The 22,313-nt window shown below is 48.0% G+C and overlaps 1 protein-coding gene across 2 annotated transcripts in view; it reads left to right on the plus strand.

Annotated features, from left to right (window-relative positions):
* Positions 1-4,097: 4,097 nt before the first annotated feature.
* Positions 4,098-22,313, plus strand: part of LOC138642353 (collagen alpha-2(VI) chain-like) — a 668,325-nt gene continuing 650,109 nt past the window's right edge. For both annotated transcript variants that reach the window (XM_069730466.1, XM_069730467.1), the window contains exon 1: positions 4,098-4,187. The gene's annotated coding sequence lies outside the window, so the exon portion shown is untranslated. The remainder of the gene's footprint in view (positions 4,188-22,313) is intronic.

Genomic DNA, 22,313 nt, shown 5'->3' on the forward strand with positions numbered 1-22,313 from the left:
TAGGGAGACCTCCCTTATGTGTCCTAGGCGGAAGAGTTCTTCCGGCCTCACAGCTCCACTGCATTGCTCGGGAGCGAAGCATCCGCTATAACAATACGGATTTCTAGCGGGCATCTCCTGCAGATTCCTCTTCACCTTTACACGATCAAGCTCCATGGGTCCATCCCCAGACACAAGAGCATGAGAAGGCGGAAACCGAGGTTTCGGTGAAGAAGATGCTGGATGTGGAAATTGTTTCTCGAAGATCCTCTCTCTGGAGCGCTCCTGAAGACGCAGGTCAATCCGAATGGCGAGGGATATGAGATCATCCAAAGTTTCGGGTAGGTCCCTGACTGCCAACTCATCCTTAATTCTTCCAGATAGCCCTCGCCGGAAGGCTCCGACCAGAGTCTCATTGGTCCACTGGAGCTCCGAAGCTAGGGTGCGGAAACGGATGGCATACTGACCGACCGAGAGCGAGCCCTGTTGCAGATTGAAGAGAGACTCCATGGCAGATGTAGCACGACCAGGCTCGTCAAATATCTTGCGGAACGTGTCCAAGAATACCTGCAGATCAGACACGATGGGATCATTCCGCTCCATTAGGGGGTTGAACCAAGCTAAAGCCTCTCCCTCCAGATGGGAGGCAAGGAAAGCCACCTTGGCCATGTCTGTCTGAAAATGCTGAGGCAAAAAATGAAAATGCAGCAAGCATAGGTTGAGAAATCCTCTGCACAACTTGGGGTCACCATAGTAACGAGGAGGCTTGCAGAGACGAGGACAGGGTCTCATGGTGGGCTCAACCGTCAGATGCTGTACCTTAGTTAACCGGTCATCCACAGAGGTCATGAAGTCCAACAAGCGGGTCTGCGTCTCAAGTTGGCGATTGAATTCCAGACGGAGCTCTGCTAGCTGTGTCATGTTGGTGGACTCGGCAACCTGTAGAGTAGATAAGCGGGTATCCAGAGTTTGCATGAAGGAAACTAGCTGATCCTGGCCCTGACAAAGCGTAGCCAGCTCTCTCTGAACTGAGTATCGGGTATCAGCGGAGTCCATGGCCTGGACAAACTGTTACGCCCACAGGGCATGGGGAAATATAGTGGACTCACTAGACCACTGATGGAGCAGTGGCAGCTGTATACCCGGTACACAAGAGACAGGAGAATGGATTCAAAATGCAAAGGTATTTAATTAAATGAAGTTTTAAACAAACAGAAAGAGGTGCCTGAGAGAAGAACCCTCTGGACCACAACACTGAACCACGTAGTGGAGCACCGGGCAAGGTGTACCCCTATACAGGGATTCCCCCATCACAACACCAGATGGCTTAAATGCCGCAGTACCCGGACCAGAGGGATGACCCGTACAGACCATATAAACAAGACGGTGGAATTCAAGCTCTATCAGTGAAGAGGATCCTGGAAGCTCTGTGTAGTTTCGGAAAGGCTGATCCAGCCGGCAGCAATATCAGGATAGTTCTGCGAGGAGCAGCTCAGTCAGCCTTGAGTGGAAACCGGGGAGTCCAGAAGGATCCAGAATAGGGAACTGCCAGCGGAGGATACTGAGGAGACAGAGGGATTAGAAAACCAAAAGTAAACTACACTTTGCAGAGCAGAGCACAGCAGCGTGTGGACTGAGCAGAGGGCCATAAACAATAGAATGAACACATTGTCCAGGCACCTCCCATAATGGGAGGATGCCTTTTATGCACAGAGCATCATAGCACAGAGAGCCTTAATAGAGAACAGGTGTTCTGCTGTTTTAAGTATGTGCAGGAAGCGGGGCGCGCTGTTGTGAATTCTGTGGCAGAGCTCCCTCCTGTGGTCACAAGTGGTACTTCGGCTGATTCTCTCTGTGAGCTTCCGTTGGTGGAGGAGAGTGGTACTGCGGCTTCTGAGTTTCCTTCCTCAGGTATGTGGTGAAGTCGTTAGGTGCTGCCCTATTTAACTCCACCTAGTGCTTTGATCCTGGCCTCCAGTCAATGTTCTAGTATTGGACCTGTTTCCTCCTGGATCGTTCCTGTGGCCTGCTGCTCTGCATAGCTAAGTTCCGCTTTGCTATTTTGTTTGCTGTTTTTTTTTGTCCAGCTTGTCTATTTGTTTTTTCTTGCTTGCTGGAAGCTCTGGGATGCAGAGGGTGTACCTCCGTGCCGTTAGTTCGGTACGGAGGGTCTTTTTGCCCCCTTTGCGTGGTTTTTGTAGGGTTTTGTGTTGACCGCAAAGTTACCTTTCCTAACCTCGCTCTGTTCAGAAAGTCGGGCCTCACTTTGCTAAATCTATTTCATCTCTATGTTTGTCTTTTCATCTTAACTCACAGTCATATGTGGGGGGCTGCCTTTTCCTTTGGGGTATTTCTCTGAGGCAAGGTAGGCTTATTTTCTATCTTCAGGCTAGCTAGTTTCTCAGGCTGTGCCGAGTTGCATAGGGAGCGTTAGGCGCAATCCACGGCTGCCTCTAGTGTGGTTGGAGAGGATTAGGGATTGCGGTCAGCAGAGTTCCCACGTCTCAGAGCTCGTTCTATGTTTTTGGGTTATTGTCAGGTCACTGTATGTGCTCTGACCTCTATGTCCATTGTGGTACTGAATTACCTTATCATAACAGCGCGCCTCCTAAGAGCATTTCCAGGAGACCTGCCAAGAGGATGCAGGTTCTTAGCAGAGAAAGGAGCCGCTGATCGTCTGGAGCCACGGACAGGGTGAGTAGTACCAGTGGAGCTGTGTGAAAGGTGCCGGTCTCCCTTCACAGCAGAGACCGAACCTGCAGCTGAGGGCATGATACAGTGGCTGTGACCCGGTCCGTGGCCCTGGATGCACAATTAAAGGGAAAGTCTTTTAAGGGGTATTGAGATTAGTCTATTGGTCGTGACGCCACCTGTGGTGTTAGGTCAGTTGGAACGAATGCCGTGTAAAGGGGTCCTCTGCGGTGATGGTATGGCGGCTAGATGGTGACGCTTCCCACAGGTGAAGTGGGGTCCCCAGGGCTTCCCAGGTGTAAGTCACAGATGGCGTGGTGGATGGTTTAGTAAAGAACAAGGACACAGGTTTGCAGTCTTTACCTGGTTTACTGATGGTAGCAGTCCTCAGTCCAGGGTACCAAATGCAGGGTAGCTGAGGTCCGGCTGGCTTGGAGGCAATAGGAGATCCCTCTCCCAGGTGAGGTCCATAAGCCTTTCCTACTTGTGCTATTTTAGTTGGTGAGGTCCCTGCTGTGTTAAGCTTAATTGCAAGTCCTCTCTCTTCTGTCCTAAGACAGATGTCTGTACGATAGGCAGTGCGAGCCTGTTTATAGGGTCTCTATCACGACCCGGGCTCTTAGATTACTGCTTCACCTCAGACTTGATGCGGGTAATTGACATACAGTCCTATGCCCTCCGATTCTGTCGCGCGTTCTGGAGAACAACACGACCTCGGGCTCCCGGTACCCAGTTTCCGCGCTCTGGCTCTTAGGGTGTCCTTCCGCTGTTCCCCTCCTGAGCATCCTCCTCTATGTTTCTTCCCTCTGAGCTCCACCACTATTCAACTCCTTAAAGTTCTCACTCTTTCCAGGTACCACAGATCCTACGCGGCTGTGCAGCCCCTACGTCTCCTCCAGACATCCTTCTCCTCTCCTCACTCCTCTACAACTGGCTGACTCCTCCTCCAGACCAGGATGCATAAAGTCTAAGGAAGCTTCCCTGAATTTGAGTCCTGAGCTCCCCCTCCTGGCCTAGATTCAGATGTGTTGAATGTGAGTGCCTTACCTAATAGAGAGAATCTCCCTTGCCGCCAAGCATAGCATGACATCACCCTCCCTGAAAGGAAGGCAACATCACTGCAACAACTGGTTACCTGCGGTTTTGCACTAGTGTGAAGCTAGCCTTAGTGATTGGTTGCCGAAACATAAACACACACACACACACACTTTTATATATACAGATTGTGTTCCAACCATTTGTACTATGCAATTTTCAAATATATAGTTAAGTATTGTAAAGACATTTACATTGGTCATTTCATGCTTGATTATAGCAAGCAAAGACCTGAGGCATGATGAATTGGTCAAGTACAGGCAGGTTGCTAAGACTGACACGTGCACACATACCACAAAGGTATAGCCAGCTCACTTTGGAGAAGCAAGGAACTCGTCATCTATGAGAGTTTCACTTGCTGAACCTTTTAGATTTTATTGAAATATTACGGATAAGAGAACTGAGTATTATCCACAAACAAGGTAGGTAATGAAAAATTTCAAAGAATTGAACTAAATGCACATTGTTGCTTAATACTATAAAATTAATTCAGAAACATTCAATATAGGAGGAATAAAAAGGGTGCGTGTAGTTATATAGTGCATAGTTATAGTATATAGTTATATAGGAAATGCAATCTGATTCAACAACGTAACTGTTAATCTGTGTTCACTTTCAAATAAAAAAGTTTCCATAATCAAACCTACAGCATTTGTAAAGAAACAATGTATATTGGTTGGTTAGGCATTCTAAATCAGTATATCTATTTAATATATCCATAATTACATATGCAGCATATATACAGTACATGTCTCTGCTGGAACTACTGGATCTACTGTATATTGTATATGGAAGGACTATAGGTGTCCAGAGAAGCAAGTATAATCTAGTGAAATGGATAGATAACTCTAATACACTACAGATCACCTTCTATAAACAATGTACATTAATGGAATAATTGTCTGTGGAAATATGGAAATATGGAAATGGCAGAGGATCAATGATGTACGTATTAGATCTTTTTCACACATAGTTTTCATTCTGTTGTATTTTCCAACTGTTGTTTTACTGAGAAGCTGGATGGAAACTGATGAAGGAACTGATCACAGTGTTATAATTGAAATCATTTTCATGTATCTGTATGGAACATCATGTCCAATAGTTTGATGCAAGATTTTTGATCTGGCACCTGGGCAGGTCTGAGACAGTTTGTAATAAAATATGATGGGTGCGACATGCCTGCCGTGTGGCCACAAGAAGTACAGGTGCATCTCACAAAATTAGAATATCATCTAAAAAACGTTCATACATTTCAGCTCTTCAATACAAAAAGTGAAACTCACATATTAGAAAGTAATTACAAGTGTATTTCAAATGTTCATTTCTGTTAATGTTGATGATTATGGCTTACAGGCGATGAAAAGTCAAACGTCATTATCTCAGTAAATTAGAATGCTTTATTACACCAGCTTGAAAAAATGATTTTAAAATCCGAAATGTTGGCCTACTGAAATGTATGTTTAGTAAATGCACTCAATACTTGGTCAGGGCTCCTTTTGCATCAATTACTGCATCTATGCGGTGTGGCATGGAGGCAATAAGCCTGTGGCACTGCTGAGGTGTTATGGAAGCCCAGGTTGCTTTGATAGCAGCCTTCAGCTCATCTGCATTGTGGAGTCTGGTGTCTCTCATCTTCCTTTTTGTCACAGACATAGTTTGCGTAACCACTGTACCGCGGAGAGCCTGGAGGGGCATGACTAAGCGATCACCGAACTGTTCACTAGAACCTCTGATGGTGAGGTTAGGCTTGGCTCCTGATGAACTCCAGGACAGACCAATAGATGCGCAGCAGCTGGACCCAGTAGGACAGACTGGATGGTGCAGCAATCAGAGTTGGCATCAGAGTGCAGCAGGCAGAGCTTGTATCAGAATGCAGCAGGCAGGATCTGCATCAGAGTCCAGCAGCAGGATCTGCATCAGAGTGCAGCAGACAGGATCTGCATCAGAGTGCAGCAAGGCAGGAGCTGCACCATAGTTCAGCAGACAGGAACTGCACCAGAGTGCCGCAGGCAGGATCTGCACCAGAGTGCAGCAGACAGGATCTGCATCAGAGTGCAGCAAGGCAGGAGCTGCACCATAGTTCAGCAGACAGGAACTGCACCAGAGTGCCGCAGGCAGGATCTGCACCAGAGTGCAGCAGACAGGATCTGCATCAGAGTGCAGCAAGGCAGGATCTGCACCAGAGTTCAGCAGACAAGATCTGCACCCGAGTGCCGCAGGCAGGATCTGCACCAGAGTGCCGCAGACAGGATATGCACCAGAGTGCAGCAAACAGGACTCATATACAACCTTACGCAACATAAAATTCAGAACAGGAAGGTTGCTCAGGCAAGGAAGCAATATATACATATTGTCCCACAGTCATTGGCTGGAGAGGAAATAGCAAGTGCACACGCTGGCCCTTTAAGAGTGCAGGAGCACGTGCATGCGTGTCCTAAGGACATGTCTGGAGGTCTGGCTGGAAGCATGCAGAGCATGGGGAAGGGAAGAACTGACTGCAGCACAGGTGAATGAAGTGACACACCGGAGACCCTGCCTGTCAGAGCAGGGATTCGGCATGGTGCCAGTGATGCTGCTACCATTAGGCGATTTGAGCTCTTTGGCTCAGGCGGCAGAAGAGAGGGGGCGGCAGATTCTGTAGTACCCGTATATACTCGAGTATAAGCCGAGATTTTCAGCCCATTTTTTTGGGCTAAAAGTCCCCCTCTCGGCTTATACTCGAGCCATACCTGGGGGTCGACAGGGGAGGGGGGGCGGGGGTGTGTGTAATTATACTCACCTACTCCCGGCGCGGTCCCTGCATGTCCCTGCTTCTTCCAGTGCTGCAGATTCTTCCTGCACTGAGCGGTTACATGGTACCGCTCATTACAGAAATGAATATGCGGCTCCACCTCCCATAGAGGTGGAGCTGCATATTCATTTCTGTAATGAGCGGTAACTGTGAACGCTCAATACAGGAAGAAAATGCAGCGGTGGAAGAAGTAGGGACACAGCGCCAGGAGCAGGTGAGTATACGGGGAGGGGGAGCGCAGCGCTCGCGATATTTACCTCTCCTCGTTCCAGTGCGGCTCCGTCTTCAGCGTCCTCTGGCAGTGACGCTCAGGTCAGAGGGCGCAGTGACGTAGTCAGTGCGCGCCCTCTGCTGAACGTCAGTGCCGAAGAGGGAGCCGCACGAGGAGCAGGTAAATATTGCCAGTGCCGGGGTCCTGAGCGAAGAGAGGTGAGTATCTGATTTTTTTTTTTATCACAGCAAAAGCATATAGGGCAAGTGGCTGTACGGAGCATCTTATGGGGCCATAACGTTTGTGCAGCACTATATGGGGCAGTGACTGTATGGATCATCTTATGGGGCCATAACACTTGTGCAGCACTATAAGGGGCAAGTGACTGTATGGAGCATCTTATGGGGCCATAACACTTGTGCAGCACTATATGGGGCATTGACTGTATGGATCATCTTATGGGGCCATAACACTTGTGCAGCACTATAAGGGGAAATTATTACAAAGGGACCATAATTCTGCAGCTTTGACGTAAAACAGTCATCAATGCAGAAAATCCTAATACAACAAGATGCTAAAACGGACATAGTTATAGTCAATGTACATATAAATATACCTCTCCTCCAGTGTCCATAGTGCTCGTAGAGTGTGCAGCCATGCCAGAGTCCATAGTGCTCATAGAGCGTGCAGCCATGCCAGAGTCCATAGTGCTCGTAGAGCGTGCAGCCATGCCAGAGTCCATAGTGCTCATAGAGCGTGCAGCCATGCCAGAGTCCATAGTGCTCGTAGAGCGTGCAGCCATGCCAGAGTCCATAGTGCTCGTAGAGCGTGCAGCCATGCCAGAGTCCATAGTGCTTGTAGAGCGGAAGGCCATGCCAGGGTCCTGCTGCATCGTGGTGGTGGTGGTAGGGAAGGCCATGCCAGGGTCCTGCTGCATCATGGTGGTGGCGGTACGGAAGGCCATGCCAGGGTCCTGCTGCATCATGGCGGTACGGAAGGCCATGCCAGGGTCCTGCTGCATTGTGGTGTCAGTGGAGGAGGTCCAAGCATGAGCAGCGGTTGTCATGGTGGTGGCAGTGGGCTGTCCAACAGCACTCGGCATGGTGGTGGTGCTGTACTGGTGTCCGGCAGTGCTAGGAATAGAGGTGGCTGTGCAGTGGTATGCATCAGAGGTCAGCATTGAGGTTAATCATGACAGTGAAGGCACAGGTGGATATGCCGCCACTGTCTGCTGAAAATACCGACTTTGCTGCGTAGCCTGCACGTAAGCAGCATTGCAGGCCTGCATGACACTAGGCTGGAGGTCAGGAGTAAGGTGTTCCGACATGCCCTGCTCAATTTGGTTAAAAAAATGATGTGCTGGCCTCTGGATGTCAGCTTTTACTTGGTCAAGGCTTTTGGTGACCTCCTGGATACGTGTATTCATGTGGGTAAGGGAAATATCCATTCGGTCACCCAAAGCCTTGAGTCCTTCGTGAAAAACCGAGCTCAAGTGCAAAAACTCAGGCATGAGGGACCTGTCCGATGCCCTCTGCCGCTGCTGGGAGGAGCCCCCCAAAAAAGGGGCAGTGGCAGAGGACTGGGAAAGGGGAAGACCTGATGGACCAGTTTCCTGGTCTCCAGTTTGTGAGGCAGGCCCACTTGCTGCAGCGCTGCTGGATGGCTGGGACGGCTCCGTGGCTGTTTGATGAAGGACCGCTCCAGAACCTGGGCCAACAGTAGTGCTCAATGTGCTGTGAAAAAAGGAAAAAAATAAATTAATACCAAAAATTAAACAGACAATAACTCCTGTGGAATAGAAACATACAGATTATGGCAATACAACACAACCTAATGCACGGGATAAATACTTACGTTCTCTGGGCAAGGACCGGTCTTAGAAATGCCAGAACACGATGGTATTTATATTTTTGGATCCTTGCTCCTGAACCACTGGGAACACGGCTCTCTTGACGCAGGTCATTGTTGAAGCAGTCCTTCATCGAACGCCAACGTGTTTTGACTTTGGCCACTGTTAAAAAAAAAAAAAAAAAATGGTCAGAAAATGGACTTTTGCACAACGCATGCGGATATATGCGGAAGAAACGCGGACACAACCGCAAATGTGAAACCAGCCTTAAAAGAACACATTACTATCTATGGGAACGCATGCGTATGCATGTCCTTGCGTACACATGCGTTTGATGCACTTGCGTACATCGGACTGCGTATGTCCAGGAACTGACTGAGGCAAGCCCATTGACATACGCAGTCCGAAGTACGCAAGTGCATCAAACGCATGTGCATGAAAAACACAAACGCAGGCAAAAATGCATACAAACGCATGCACATGATGCACCGCCTTGTGAGATGCAGGGCCTAGGATGGTTCAGTCACGGTGACTCCTATGGCTCTAACAATCCCTAGTTTCGGTGGCAATTATAAAGGAGGAGGCGACGGATATATGAGACTATGAGTTATGTTGATGCCTGCAAGGGATGAGGCTGCGGACGAAAGAATCATACTCCGGGGTCTCGTGCAAACGTGAAAGATAAACTTGACTGAAGATTTGTAACAATCCTTATATTTTTCAATATAACAGTCATAGGTAGCCGATAAAATTTTTCTCACAATTGCGGCGGTCAAAGCCTTTTCTCGGTCCCGGCCTTGGGAGGATGGTGGTAACTAAGGTTGAGCGAAACGGATCGGACAATTTCAGAAATCACCGTCTTTTGGCAAAGTCGGGTTTCGTGAAATCCGACCCGCTCCCACTGTGGGATCGGCCATGAGGTCAGCAATCTGCGCGCCAAAGTCGTGTTTCGTATGATGCTTTAAGCGCCATTTCTCAGCCAATGAAGGTGCACGCAGAATGTGGGCAATGTGATGACATAGGTCTCGGTCCCCACCATCTTAGAGAAGGGCATTACAGTGATTGGCTTGCTTTCTGCGGCGTCACAGGGGCTATAAAGGGGCGTGCACGGCGACCGCCATCTTCTGCCGATCTGAGCATAGGGAGAGGTTGCTGCAGCTTTGTCAGAAGCAGGAATATAGTTATGGAGGTAATATTAACCCCCAAACCGCTTGTGCTGTAGAGATTTCCACTGTCCAACACCACCTTTTCTTTGCAGGGACAGTGGATTTTGTTTTTTGGGTGCATCAGCTCTGTAGCTTCTTAGGCTGCATTCTAAGGCTCCCTGATAGCTGCATTGCTGTGTGTACGCCGCTGTGCAAACAAACTGCTTTTTTCAAAGCAAAAATCCTGTTGCTTCTTTCTGCACAGTTCTCTTGTTTCTTTGTCCACACTCTTGTGTGCACTGTGCAGCAGTCCCTTTTATTGCTGCCATACTTGTCCTTTGATCATTGTAGGGAGATTGAAATTCTACTACAGCCCTTTTATTTTTTGATATATCTGCCAGCCACGTTCTGCCTTGTCCATTGTGTGGTGTAATACACAGGGCCTGTTTTTTCCTGCAGTCTCCCCCCCCCCGCCAAAAAAAAGGGAGCTTTAAATTGCCACTTAGGTGGATCTACGTGAGTTCTGCTTGGCGTATATCTGCCAGCCACGTTCTGCCTGGTCCATTGTGTGGTGTAATACACAGGGCCTGTTTTTTCCTGCAGTCTCCCCCCCCCAAAAAAAAGGGAGCTTTAAATTGCCACTTAGGTGGATCTACGTGAGTTCTGTTTGGCGTACATCTGCCAGCCACATTCTGCCTTGTTCATTGTGTGGTGTAATACACAGGGCCTGTTTTTCCTGCAGTCCCCCCCCCAACAAGAAAAAAGGGAGCTTTAAATTGCCACTAAGTGGATCTATGTGAGTTTTGTTTGGCGTATATCTGCCAGCCACGTTCTGCCTTGTCCATTGTGTGGTGTAATACACTGGGCCTGTTTTTTCCTGCAGTCTCCCCCCCCCAAAAACGGGAGCTTTAAATTGCCACTTAGTGGAACTACGTGAGTTCTGTTTGGCGTATATCTGCCAGCCACGTTCTGCCTTGTCCATTGTGTGGTGTAATACACTGGGCCTGTTTTTTCCTGCAGTCTCCGCCCCCCCCAAAAAAGGGAGCTTTAAATTGCCACTTAGTGGAACTACATGAGTTCTGTTTGGCGTATATCTGCCAGCCACGTTCTGCCTTGTCCATTGTGTGGTGTAATACACTGGGCCTGTTTTTTCCTGCAGTCTCTGCCCCCCCCAAAAAAAGGATTGGAAGCCCACCGGTTATGACACCACCAGTACCAAATGTGGAGGTATTGTCGCAAGGCCAAAGCAGTCAGGGAATCGCAAGGTTCTTGGTTGGAAACACTGTAGGTAGGCCCACATCAAGAATACCATCGCCAAGCCTCTCTCAATCTGCCTTGTCCACCACCACCACCGCTAGTTCCACCATATGCAGCTCTCCAGTCCAGCTCAGCCTAATAGAGACTCTCGATAGGAAAAGAAAGTACTCTTCCTCTCATCCGCGTACACAGGGTTTGAACGGCTACATTGCTCGACTAATCTCGTTAGAGATGATGCCCTACCGTTTATTGAAAGCAAAGCTTTCAAAGCCCTGATGGCCTACGCAGTACCACCTATGACCTACCCAGTCGACACTTCTTTGCGAGAAAAGCCATCCCAGCACTCCACCAACATGTCAAAGAACGCATTGTCCATGCACTCAGGCAATCGGTCAGTAGAAAGGCGAACCTCACAACAGAAGCATAGACCAATAGGCATGGCCAGGGTCGTTATGTGTCCATTACCGCACACTGGGTTAATGTGGTGGATGCAGGGTCCACAGGGGACAGCCATAGTGGCACAGTTCTGCCTAGCCCACGGTGTAGGAAACAGTTGGCTGTAGGCGTTTGCCCCTGCTCCAGAAGTGAAAGCTCATCCACAGAGCGCAGTCGCACGACCACTCCATCTGCAGCTGCCAGTGTTGCACCCGTTATGTCCCACTATGGAACAGCTAGTGGGAAGCGTCAGCAGGCTGTGCTGCAAATGAAGTGTTTGGGCGACAACATAAACACCGCGGAAGTACTGGCCGAGTACTTGCAGCAATAAACTCAGTCATGGCTGGGCAGTGTACATCTTGAGGCAGGCAAGGTAGTCAGTGATAACGGAAGGAATTTTATGGCTGCCATAGCCCTTTCAGAACTGAATCACATACCTTGCCTGGCTCACACCTTGAACCTGGTAGTGCAGTGCTTCCTCAAGAATTACCCTGATTTACCAGCCCTGCTCCTGAAGGTGCACAGACTTTGATCGCACATCCGCCGGTCGCCCGTACACTCCAGCTGTATGCTTAACCATCAGCGATCGCTGAATCTTCCCCAGCACCGCCTAATAATCGACGTTGCAACAAGGTGGAACTCTACACTGCGCATGCTTCAGAGGCTGTGCGAACAGAGGCATGCTGTCATGTATTTGAGGGAGGATACACATACATGGGCAGCAGGGGCTGGCTGGCAAATTTTAGCCTGGGGGGCAGGCACACAACAGTGGCCCAGAAGTTGTGGCGGCCCATTTCTAAACAACTTACCTCATGTGGGGCAGCACGGTGGCGCAGTGGTTAGTACAACAGCCTTGCAGTGCTGGAGTCCTGGGTTCAAGCCCCACTACGGACAACATCTGCAAAGAGTTTGTATGTTCTCTCTGTGTTTGCGTGGGTTTCCTCCCACATTCCAAAGACATACTGATAGGGAATTTAGATTGTGAGCCCCAATGGGGACAGCGATGATAATGTGTGCAAACTGTAAAGTGCTGCAGAATGTGTTAGCGCTATGTAAAAATAAAGATTATTATTATTATTATGCTGCTGCATAAAACAGCAACCAAGCTTACCAAATAGATACGGGAGCAAAACCGAGCTTAACACATTGATATGGGAACAGAACTGAGCTCAGGACATGTACAGTATATGGGAACAGAATCATGCTTACTACAGACACACAGATACAAGAACAGATTCGGTTATCAGAAACATACGTTTGTTGCCTGGAAGTTGCATTTTATCCTCATAATTTCTGCCACATTCAAACTGCATATTTTCTGTACTTGTCACGTGACCGCTCCATACACGATGCACACACAAGTATGAGCCAACCTCGCATTTAAATTTCTCTCAGTTGTTACCACAACATTTGCTCGTGATTGGTTATATGCAAACTGAATAAATACTTGATGAGCACAGAGAGAGTGAAATCAATGGTATGTTAGTAGTATATTACAAACTGTGAGGGTATGTGCCCACGATCAGTAATTGCTGCAGGTTTGACGCTGTGTACTTATGCAGCATCAAACCCACAGCGGCCGGATGGTACAGCAAAGTGGATGGGATGTCAAGACATCCCATGTCCACTATGCGTCCATAGTCGCCTGCGGATCACCCGCGGACACGGACATGCAGCGCGTCTCTCCAAACCACAGCATGTCTATTTCTCTTGTGGAGCGGCTAGTGACCGCAAGAAAAATTTCACCAATAGAATGTATTAGACGTGGTGAATCTGCTCGGTTCAGTGAACACATGCGGATTCACCTGCGTTCAATAGACAGCAGCGCTTTGGACATAGCGGACATGCTCTGCATCCACAGCGCTGCTAATTCCCAATGGTGTGCACCTGGCCTTAATCTTCTGCATGTGAAGGCAGATTCACACAAGTGTACATAAAATCATTTAATGAGTTTCAATCCAGAAAAGTCGGACGACTTTTTCTCACTTGTCATCTGTGTGCTGTCCTTTTTTTTTTTTTTTTACAGGAGCAGCTATTGATCATTTACAGGAAAAAAAAGGGAACATTTAAACAACAGAAAATAACTCCAAGTAAATCAAACTTCTGTGAAAGGAAACTGTCCACTTAGGCTACTTTCACATTAGCGTCGTGCACTGCACGTCGCTATGCGTCGTTTTGCAGAAAAAACGCATCCTGCAAAAGTGCTTGCAGGATGCGTTTTTTCTCCATTGACTTACATTAGCGTCGCATTGCGACGCTTTGCCACACGTCGCAACCGTCATGCGACGGTTGCGCCGTGTTGTGGCGGACTGTCAGCAGCAAAAAAGTTACATGTAATGTTTATTGCAGCGTTGTGCCTGCCATTTCCGACCGCGCGTGCGCGGCCGGAACTCCGCCCCCTCCTCACAATTGGGCAGCGGATGCGTTGAAAAACAGCATCCGCTGCCCCCGTTGTGCGGCGCATTCACTGCTAGCGTCGGTACGTCGGGCCGACGCGCTGCGACGGGCCGAGTACGACGCTAGTGTGAAAGTAGCTAGGAAGCAACACTGACAATCAATTTCACGCACTCGGATTCGTTTGCCAATCCGCTCACGGATCCGCAGCCAAATCCGCAACGTGTGCATATAGCCTTACATTTCTTTGCCACCACAACATAGCAATAAAATGCATTAAGAGACGATCAAACTATCAATAAATAATAAAAAACGTCAGCTCAGGACACAAAAAATAAGTTATTACCCAGTCCCTAATCACAAAAAACTGGAAACGCTACGGGTCTCTGAAAATTATGATAAATGTCCCAAAAAAAAAATTTTTATACAAAATTTGGAATTTTTTTGCCCAACTTAAATAAAAAATAAACTACACATGTTGGGTATCTGCGCACTCATACTGACCTGCAGAATCATATTGTCAGGTCAGTTTTACCATATAGTAGACATGGTACATAAAAACATCCAATAAACAATTTTGGAATTGCATTGTTTTACAATTTCGCTGCACTTGAAATATTTTCCCCCATTTTCCAGTACACTATATGGAAAAGTCAATGGTACCATTCAAAAGTACAACTCGCCCTGCAAAAAATTTGCCCTAATACAGCTATATTGATGAAAAAAATAAGAAATATATGGCTCCTGGAAAAAGGAGAGGAAAAAATGAAAACGGAAAACGGCCCCTGGGCGGAAGGGGTAAAAGGGGGTGGTCTGAAACGAAATTTGAAGTTCATCCTAAATGTCTATATCTAATGTAATCATTGAATCACATTTCTAAAATATTTTAAGTAACAATGTACGACGGCTCCCTCTCTGCTGTAGCTCTTCATTTTTTTCCACTTCCATTCTGAATACATTAAATTTGCGACCCCTTAGCGCATGCTGGGATACTCCAACGGATCTTATCAGGGGGCTCGGCTGCGGTCACTAGGGAATTTTTAATTAAAAGTATACTAGAAAAATGATTCTAATTATTAAATTAAAGGGGTTGTCCAGTCTTAGGCTACAAGTCTGCAGTCACTCTATGAGACTGCAGACTTGTGAATCTTTACATTGGGTGCACCACACGCTGTGAGGATTCTCAGGAGCCAAAAGCCGCAGTCACATGTCTGCTAGTATGTGATTTACATACTTCCGTCCACATTCCAGCTAGCCTGTTTCCGCCTCTCTCAGTATACTGGCATTGAGTGAAGCTGCGAACGTCTACTCGGCATGTGACCGCATGTATGAAAATGATACATACTGTCAGTCATGTGCCCACAGCTCCTGGCTCCAGAGAAGCCTCACACCGTGCAGCGTGACATAGGTTACAAGTTTGCAGTCACTTTAAGGCCAGACAAGTAGACAACCCCTTTAAATAGACATTTAGGGTGAAATGTTGTTGCAGACCGCCAGACCACCCCTTTAGCCTCTGCATGCTTTCATCCAGATCCACAAACTTCTCATTTGCTCAGGGAAAATCCACAGAGCTCGTGACACACAGTGTACAGTGTAACACCCCCAGCCCATCACACCACATACTGTACAGCGCAGCACAGTGTAGGATTCCCCAGCAAATAGCATTACATACAGCGCAGCACAGTGTAGGATTCCCCAGGCCATAGCATTACATACAGCGCAGCACAGTATAGGATTCCCCAGCAAATAGCATTACATACAGGGCAGCACAGTGTAGGATTCCCCAGCAAATAGCATTACATACAGCGCAGCACAGTGTAGGATTCCCCAGCCCATAGCATTACATACAGCGCAGCACAGTGTAGGATTTCCCAGGCTATACCATTACATACAGCGTAGCACAGTATAGGATTCCCCAGGCCATAGCATTACATACAGCGCAGCACAGTGTAGGATTCCCCAGGCCATAGCATTACATACAGCGCAGCACAGTGTAGGATTCCCCAGGCCATAGCATTACATACAGCGCAGCACAGTGTAGGATTCCCCAGCTCATAGCATTACATACAGCGCAGCACAGTATAGGATTCCCCAGGCCATAGCATTACATACAGCGCAGCACAGTATAGGATTCCCCAGCAAATAGCATTACATACAGCGCAGCACAGTGTAGGATTCCCCAGCAAATAGCATTACATACAATGCAGCGCAGCACAGTGTAGGATTCCCCAGGCCATATCATTACATACAGCGCAGCACGGTGTAGGATTCCCCAGCCCATAGCATTACATACAGCGCAGCACAGTGTAGGATTCCCCAGCCCATAGCATTACATACAGCGCAGCACAGTGTAGGATTCCCCAGGCCATAGCATTACATACAGCGCAGTGTAGGATTCCCCAGCAAATAGCATTACATACAGCGCAGCACAGTGTAGGATTCCCCAGCAAATAGCATTACATACAATGCAGCGCAGCACAGTATAGGATTCCCCAGGCCACAGCATTACATACACCGCAGCACAGTGTAGGATTCCCCAGACCATAGCATTACATACAGCGCAGCACAGTGTAGGATTCCCCAGCAAATAGCATTACATACAGCGCAGCACAGTGTAGGATTCCCCAGGCCATAGCATTACATACAGCGCAGCACAGTATAGGATTCCCCAGGCCATAGCATTACATACAGCGCAGCACAGTGTAGGATTCCCCAGCCCATAGCATTAGTCTCACATCCCCACACACAGTGTAGTAGCACCCCAGCCCCTTATAACATACATGGTAACATACAGCCATCACCTCATATACTTGTTAGCAGCAGACCCTTACTATAGCCCCTCCCCCAGCCCACCTCAGTACACAGTAATGCACACAAGGAAACCTGTTACCACACCACCTTCCCTCACTGCACACAGACTATTAGATGCTTTTTGCATCTTACCATTATTTCCCGTCCAGAGGCTGCTGTGTGCAGCAGGAGAAGGAGAGAAGCCACGACGGCAGCCCAGCAGGAGGCAGAGCCAGCACCGAGCACCGCACATGTCCCGGCTGCAGGAGTCCAGGGAAGGGAAGGAGCCCATGAATCCTCACCAGCCGCTGCTGCTGACAGGAAGTGCCGGCGTCCTGGCTGCAGAATTTAAAGGTGCAGTGCTTCTAAAGCAGCAAGTGGTCAGGAGGCCCTAAATAGCTGCTCAGGGACTGGCCCGGGGGGCATATGCCACCCTGCCACCTGGCCCAGTCTGCCCCTGATGGGCAGGCAGTTGGATGGCAGACATGGAGTTGTCTGGTGTGCAGTGGTCGAAGCTCCAAGACCTCTGTCAAGTCCTTCAGTGTTTGGAGGAATGCACACGGCTGGTCAGTGCGGACGACGCCATCATAAGCATGAGCATCCCACTAATGCATTTGCTAATGCAAAGTTTGATGCACATCAAGGAGCAGGCGTCTGCGGCCGAGGAGGAGGGAAGCCCTGATGACAGTCAGCCATTGTCTGCTCAGGGAACTTTCCTGGACAAGGTGGCGGACAAAGAGGAGGAGGATGAGGAGGATGATGGGGCTGAATAATTATGGGAGGAGGATGCTTCTCAGGGGGCAATAGAAACTGGTGTCATTGCAAGGTCAGGTACAGGGTTTTTGCGGGCCACAAGTGATGTAGATTTTCAAGAAAGTGCTCCTCAACCCAGCACAAACAGTAAATTGACACCTGGAACTTTGGCCCACATGGCAGAGTATGCCTTGCATATCCTAAAACGGGACCCCCGCATTATCAAAATGATGACCGATGATGATTACTGGTTGGCCTGCCTCCTGGATCCACGATACAAAGGCAAATTACAAAGTATCATGCCACATGAGAACCTTGAGCAAATATTGGCTACCAAACAAGAAACTCTTGTAGACCATTTGGTTTAGGCATTCCCAGCACACAGCGGCGCTGATGGTTCTTACACGAGCTGTAGGGGGCAACATGGCAGAGGTGTTAGAGGTGCACAAAGCCGAAGTGGCGTTGGACAGAGGGGATTTATTACCAAGTTGTGGAGTGATTTCGCAATGACCGCATACACGACAGGTACTGCTGCATCGATTCAACGTGACAGGAGACAGCATTTGTCCAATATGGTTACCAACTATTTTTCCGCCATTATCGATGTTCTCCCTCACAGGTCATTCTCCTTTGATTACTGGGCATCTAAACTAGACACCTGGCCTGAATTGGCAGAATATGCATTACAGGAGCTCGCTTGCCCAGCTGTTAGTGTGCTCTCAGAAAGAGTCTTCAGTGTTGCTGGTTCAATACTGACCAAAAAAAGGACACGTCTGGCTTCCCGAAATGTTGATAATCTAACCTTCATTAAAATGGACCAATCATGGATTTCGAATTATTTTGCCCCACCTTTCCCTGCTGACACGTAGCTTGCCAGAAAAATTTCTTGTATTTGGCCTCCTCTTACTGACTGCTCCAATTCCGCCATTTGCAGGTGCCGAATGTCCACCATAGGCCATTTGTATACCTCCCTAGATGGGCTGACTCCCCCCACAGGGCCGTGGTCACAACTTGGCGCAAGCACCCGTGCGAGTGCCGTTTGCCTGAACATGTGTGTGTGCCCACTCTTCGGCGACGGCACTGGCACAGGGTCCCACATAGTACAATGAAGTGTCTCTGACGGTGGTGGTGCACAACCAACGTCAGACACACCATCGTAATATGAGGGGCCCTGTGCCAGAACCGCCGGCCTCGAGAGAGTGTTCCCCCCAGCTCGAACAGTGCTCTACCACTTGCAATACTTACCTCTCCCTGCTCCACCACTGTGTAGTCTGTGCTGTTAAATCCTTAAATGGCACTGCCATTACAAATTTGTTGCAATGATAGGTGATAGTAAAAATATACAGGGGCCCTGGTCTCCATTTAGACCCCTTAATACTTTGCGCCAAATACCACTGTCTGCAACTGTGCAGAGGAGCCCACCCCGGTACCTCGCTATGCCACCAGTTTATTTATGAACAATTCCTTGGCAGAAATTTAGCCCAATTTAACAGTTGTCCTCTGCTGAACAAAGCTATGCCACCTGAGTAATCCTGTTACCAATTGTGAACTGCATGTAGCCTACTTACTTATTTGTGTCTAGTAACTGTGTCAGCCTCTCAACAGTTGTCCTCCCTCGCAGAACCAAGCTAGGCCGCCTGGTTAGTCCTTGTAGCAGTTTTGAACTGCATGAAGCCACCTTTTTTTATTTTAGGCCTCTGTCTGTCTGTCTGTGCCACACATTACAACTGTCCCCCCCTGAAACAAGCTAGGCCGCCTGGTTAGTCCTGCTAGCAGTTTTGAACTGCATGAAGCCACCTTTTTTTGTTTTAGGCCTCTGTCTGTCTGTCTGTGCCACACATTACAACTGCCCCCCCCGAAACAAGCTAGGCCGCCTGTTAAGTCCTGGTAGCAGTTTTGAACTGCATGAAGCCACCTTTTTTAATTTTAGGCCTCTGTCTGTCTGTCTGTCTGTATGTCTGTCTGTCTGTGCCACACATTACAACTGTCCTCCGCTGAACAAAGCTATGCCGCCTGTGTACTACTTTTGAACAGACATTAGCCTACTTTTTTTATTTTAGGCCTACTCTGTCTGTCTGAGCCACTTATTACAGTTGTCCTCCGCTGAACCAAGCTATGCCGCCTGTGTACTCCTCTTACCAATTTAGAACAGCATTTAACCTACTTACTTATTTGGGCCTGGTAACTGTGTCAGACTCTCACAACAGTTGTCCTCCACCGCTGAACCCAGAAATGCCACCTCTGTAGTCCTCTTACCGATTGTGAACTGAATATAGCCTTCTTTTTTATTTTAGGCCTACTCAGTGTGTCAAAGCCACTAATTACACTTGTCCTCCTCCGCTTAATCACGCTATGCCGCCTGTGTACTCCTCATACCAACTTTGAACTGCAATTAGCCACCTTTTTTTAATTTGTGGGCCTACTCTGTGTCTCTGAGCCACTTATTACAGTTGTCCTCCGCTGAACAAAGCTATGCCGCCTGTGTACTCCACTTACCAATTTTGAACTGCATTTTGCGTACTTACTTATTAAGGCCTACTAACTGTGTCTGCCTCCCATTACTGTTGTCCTCCACTGAACAAAGCTGAGCCTCAAATTTCATCCAGTGTCAGATATTAAACAGCATTTGGCCTACTTCTTTGGTTGGGCCTACAAATGGTGTGTGCCGCAGCTTGGTGTTCTCCACTGAATAAAGCTGAGCTTAAATGTACAGGCTTTCAGCCTATAACAAATATTAAACTGCATTTGGCCTACTTGTTTGGTTGGGCCTACTAACGGTGTCTGCCGCTGCTTGGTGTTCTCCTCCACTTTACAAAGCTGAGCTTCAATCTTTAGGCTTTCGGCCTATATTAGATATTAAACTGCATTTGGCCTACTGGTTTGGTTGGGCGTACTAACGGTGTCTGCGGCTGCTTGCTTTACTCAACTGTACAAAGCTGAGCTTCAATCTTCAGCCTTTCGGCCTACATCAGATATTACACTGCTTTTGGGCTACTGGTTTGGTTGGGCGTACTAATGGTGTCTGCAGTTGCTTGCTTTTCTCCACTTTACAAAGCTGAGCTTCAATCTTCAGCCTTTCGGCCTACATCAGATATTACACTGCATTTGGGCTACTGGTTTGGTTGGGCGTAGTAACGGTGTCTGCCGCTGCTTGGTGTTCTCCTCCACTTTACAAAGCTGAGCTTCAATCTTCAGGCTTTCGGCCTATATCAGATATTACACTGCATTTGGCCTACATGTTTGGTTGGGCGTACTAACGGTGTCTGCCGCTGCTTAGCGTTCTCCTGCACTTTACAAAGCTCAGCTTCAATCTTCAGGCTTTCAGCCTACATCAGATATTACACTGCATTTGGGCTACTTGTTTGGTTGGGCGTACTAATGGTGTCTGCGGCTGCTTACTTTTCTCCACTTTACAAAGCTGAGCTTCAATCTTTAGCCTTTCGGCCTATATCAGATATTAAACTGGATTTGGGCTACTGGTTTGGTTGGGCCTACTAACGGTGTCTGCGGCTGCTTGGTGTTCTCCTCCACTTTACAAAGCTGAGCTTCAATCTTCAGGCTTTCGGCCTACATCACATATTACACTGAATTTGGGCTACTGGTTTGGTTGGGCGTACTAATGGTGTCTGCCGCTGCTTGGTGTTCTCCTCCACTTTACAAAGCTGAGCTTCAATCTTCAGGCTTTCGGCCTATATCAGATATTACACTGCATTTGGGCTACTGGTTTGGTTGGGCGTACTAATGGTGTCTGTGGCTGCTTACTTTTCTCCACTTTACAAAGCTGAGCTTCAATTTTCAGCCTTTCGGCCTACATCAGATATTACACTGCATTTGGGCTACTGGTTTGGTTGGGCGTAATAACGGTGTCTGCCGCTGCTTGGTGTTCTCCTCCACTTTACAAAGCTGAGCTTCAATCTTCAGGCTTTCGGCCTATATCAGATATTACACTGCATTTGGCCTACTGGTTTGGTTGGGCGTACTAACGATGTCTGCGGCTGCTTGCTTTACTCAACTGTACAAAGCTGAGCTTCAATCTTCAGCCTTTTGGCCTACATCAGATATTGCACTGCTTTTGGGCTACTGGTTTGGTTGGGCGTACTAATGGTGTCTGCAGTTGCTTGCTTTTCTCCACTTTACAAAGCTGAGCTTCAATCTTCAGCCTTTCGGCCTACATCAGATATTACACTGCATTTGGGCTACTGGTTTGGTTGGGCGTAGTAACGGTGTCTGCCGCTGCTTGGTGTTCTCCTCCACTTTACAAAGCTGAGCTTCAATCTTCAGGCTTTCAGCCTATATCAGATATTACACTGCATTTGGCCTACATGTTTGGTTGGGCGTACTAACGGTGTCTGCCGCTGCTTAGCGTTCTCCTGCACTTTACAAAGCTCAGCTTCAATCTTCAGGCTTTCAGCCTACATCAGATATTACACTGCATTTGGGCTACTTGTTTGGTTGGGCGTACTAATGGTGTCTGCGGCTGCTTACTTTTCTCCACTTTACAAAGCTGAGCTTCAATCTTTAGCCTTTCGGCCTATATCAGATATTAAACTGGATTTGGGCTACTGGTTTGGTTGGGCCTACTAACGGTGTCTGCGGCTGCTTGGTGTTCTCCTCCACTTTACAAAGCTGAGCTTCAATCTTCAGGCTTTCGGCCTACATCACATATTACACTGAATTTGGGCTACTGGTTTGGTTGGGCGTACTAATGGTGTCTGCCGCTGCTTGGTGTTCTCCTCCACTTTACAAAGCTGAGCTTCAATCTTCAGGCTTTCGGCCTATATCAGATATTACACTGCATTTGGGCTACTGGTTTGGTTGGGCGTACTAATGGTGTCTGCAGCTGCTTACTTTTCTCCACTTTACAAAGCTGAGCTTCAATTTTCAGCCTTTCGGCCTACATCAGATATTACACTGCATTTGGGC

Source organism: Ranitomeya imitator, chromosome 6, assembly GCF_032444005.1.
Source record: "Ranitomeya imitator isolate aRanImi1 chromosome 6, aRanImi1.pri, whole genome shotgun sequence".
Classification (NCBI taxonomy): Eukaryota; Metazoa; Chordata; class Amphibia; order Anura; family Dendrobatidae; genus Ranitomeya; species Ranitomeya imitator.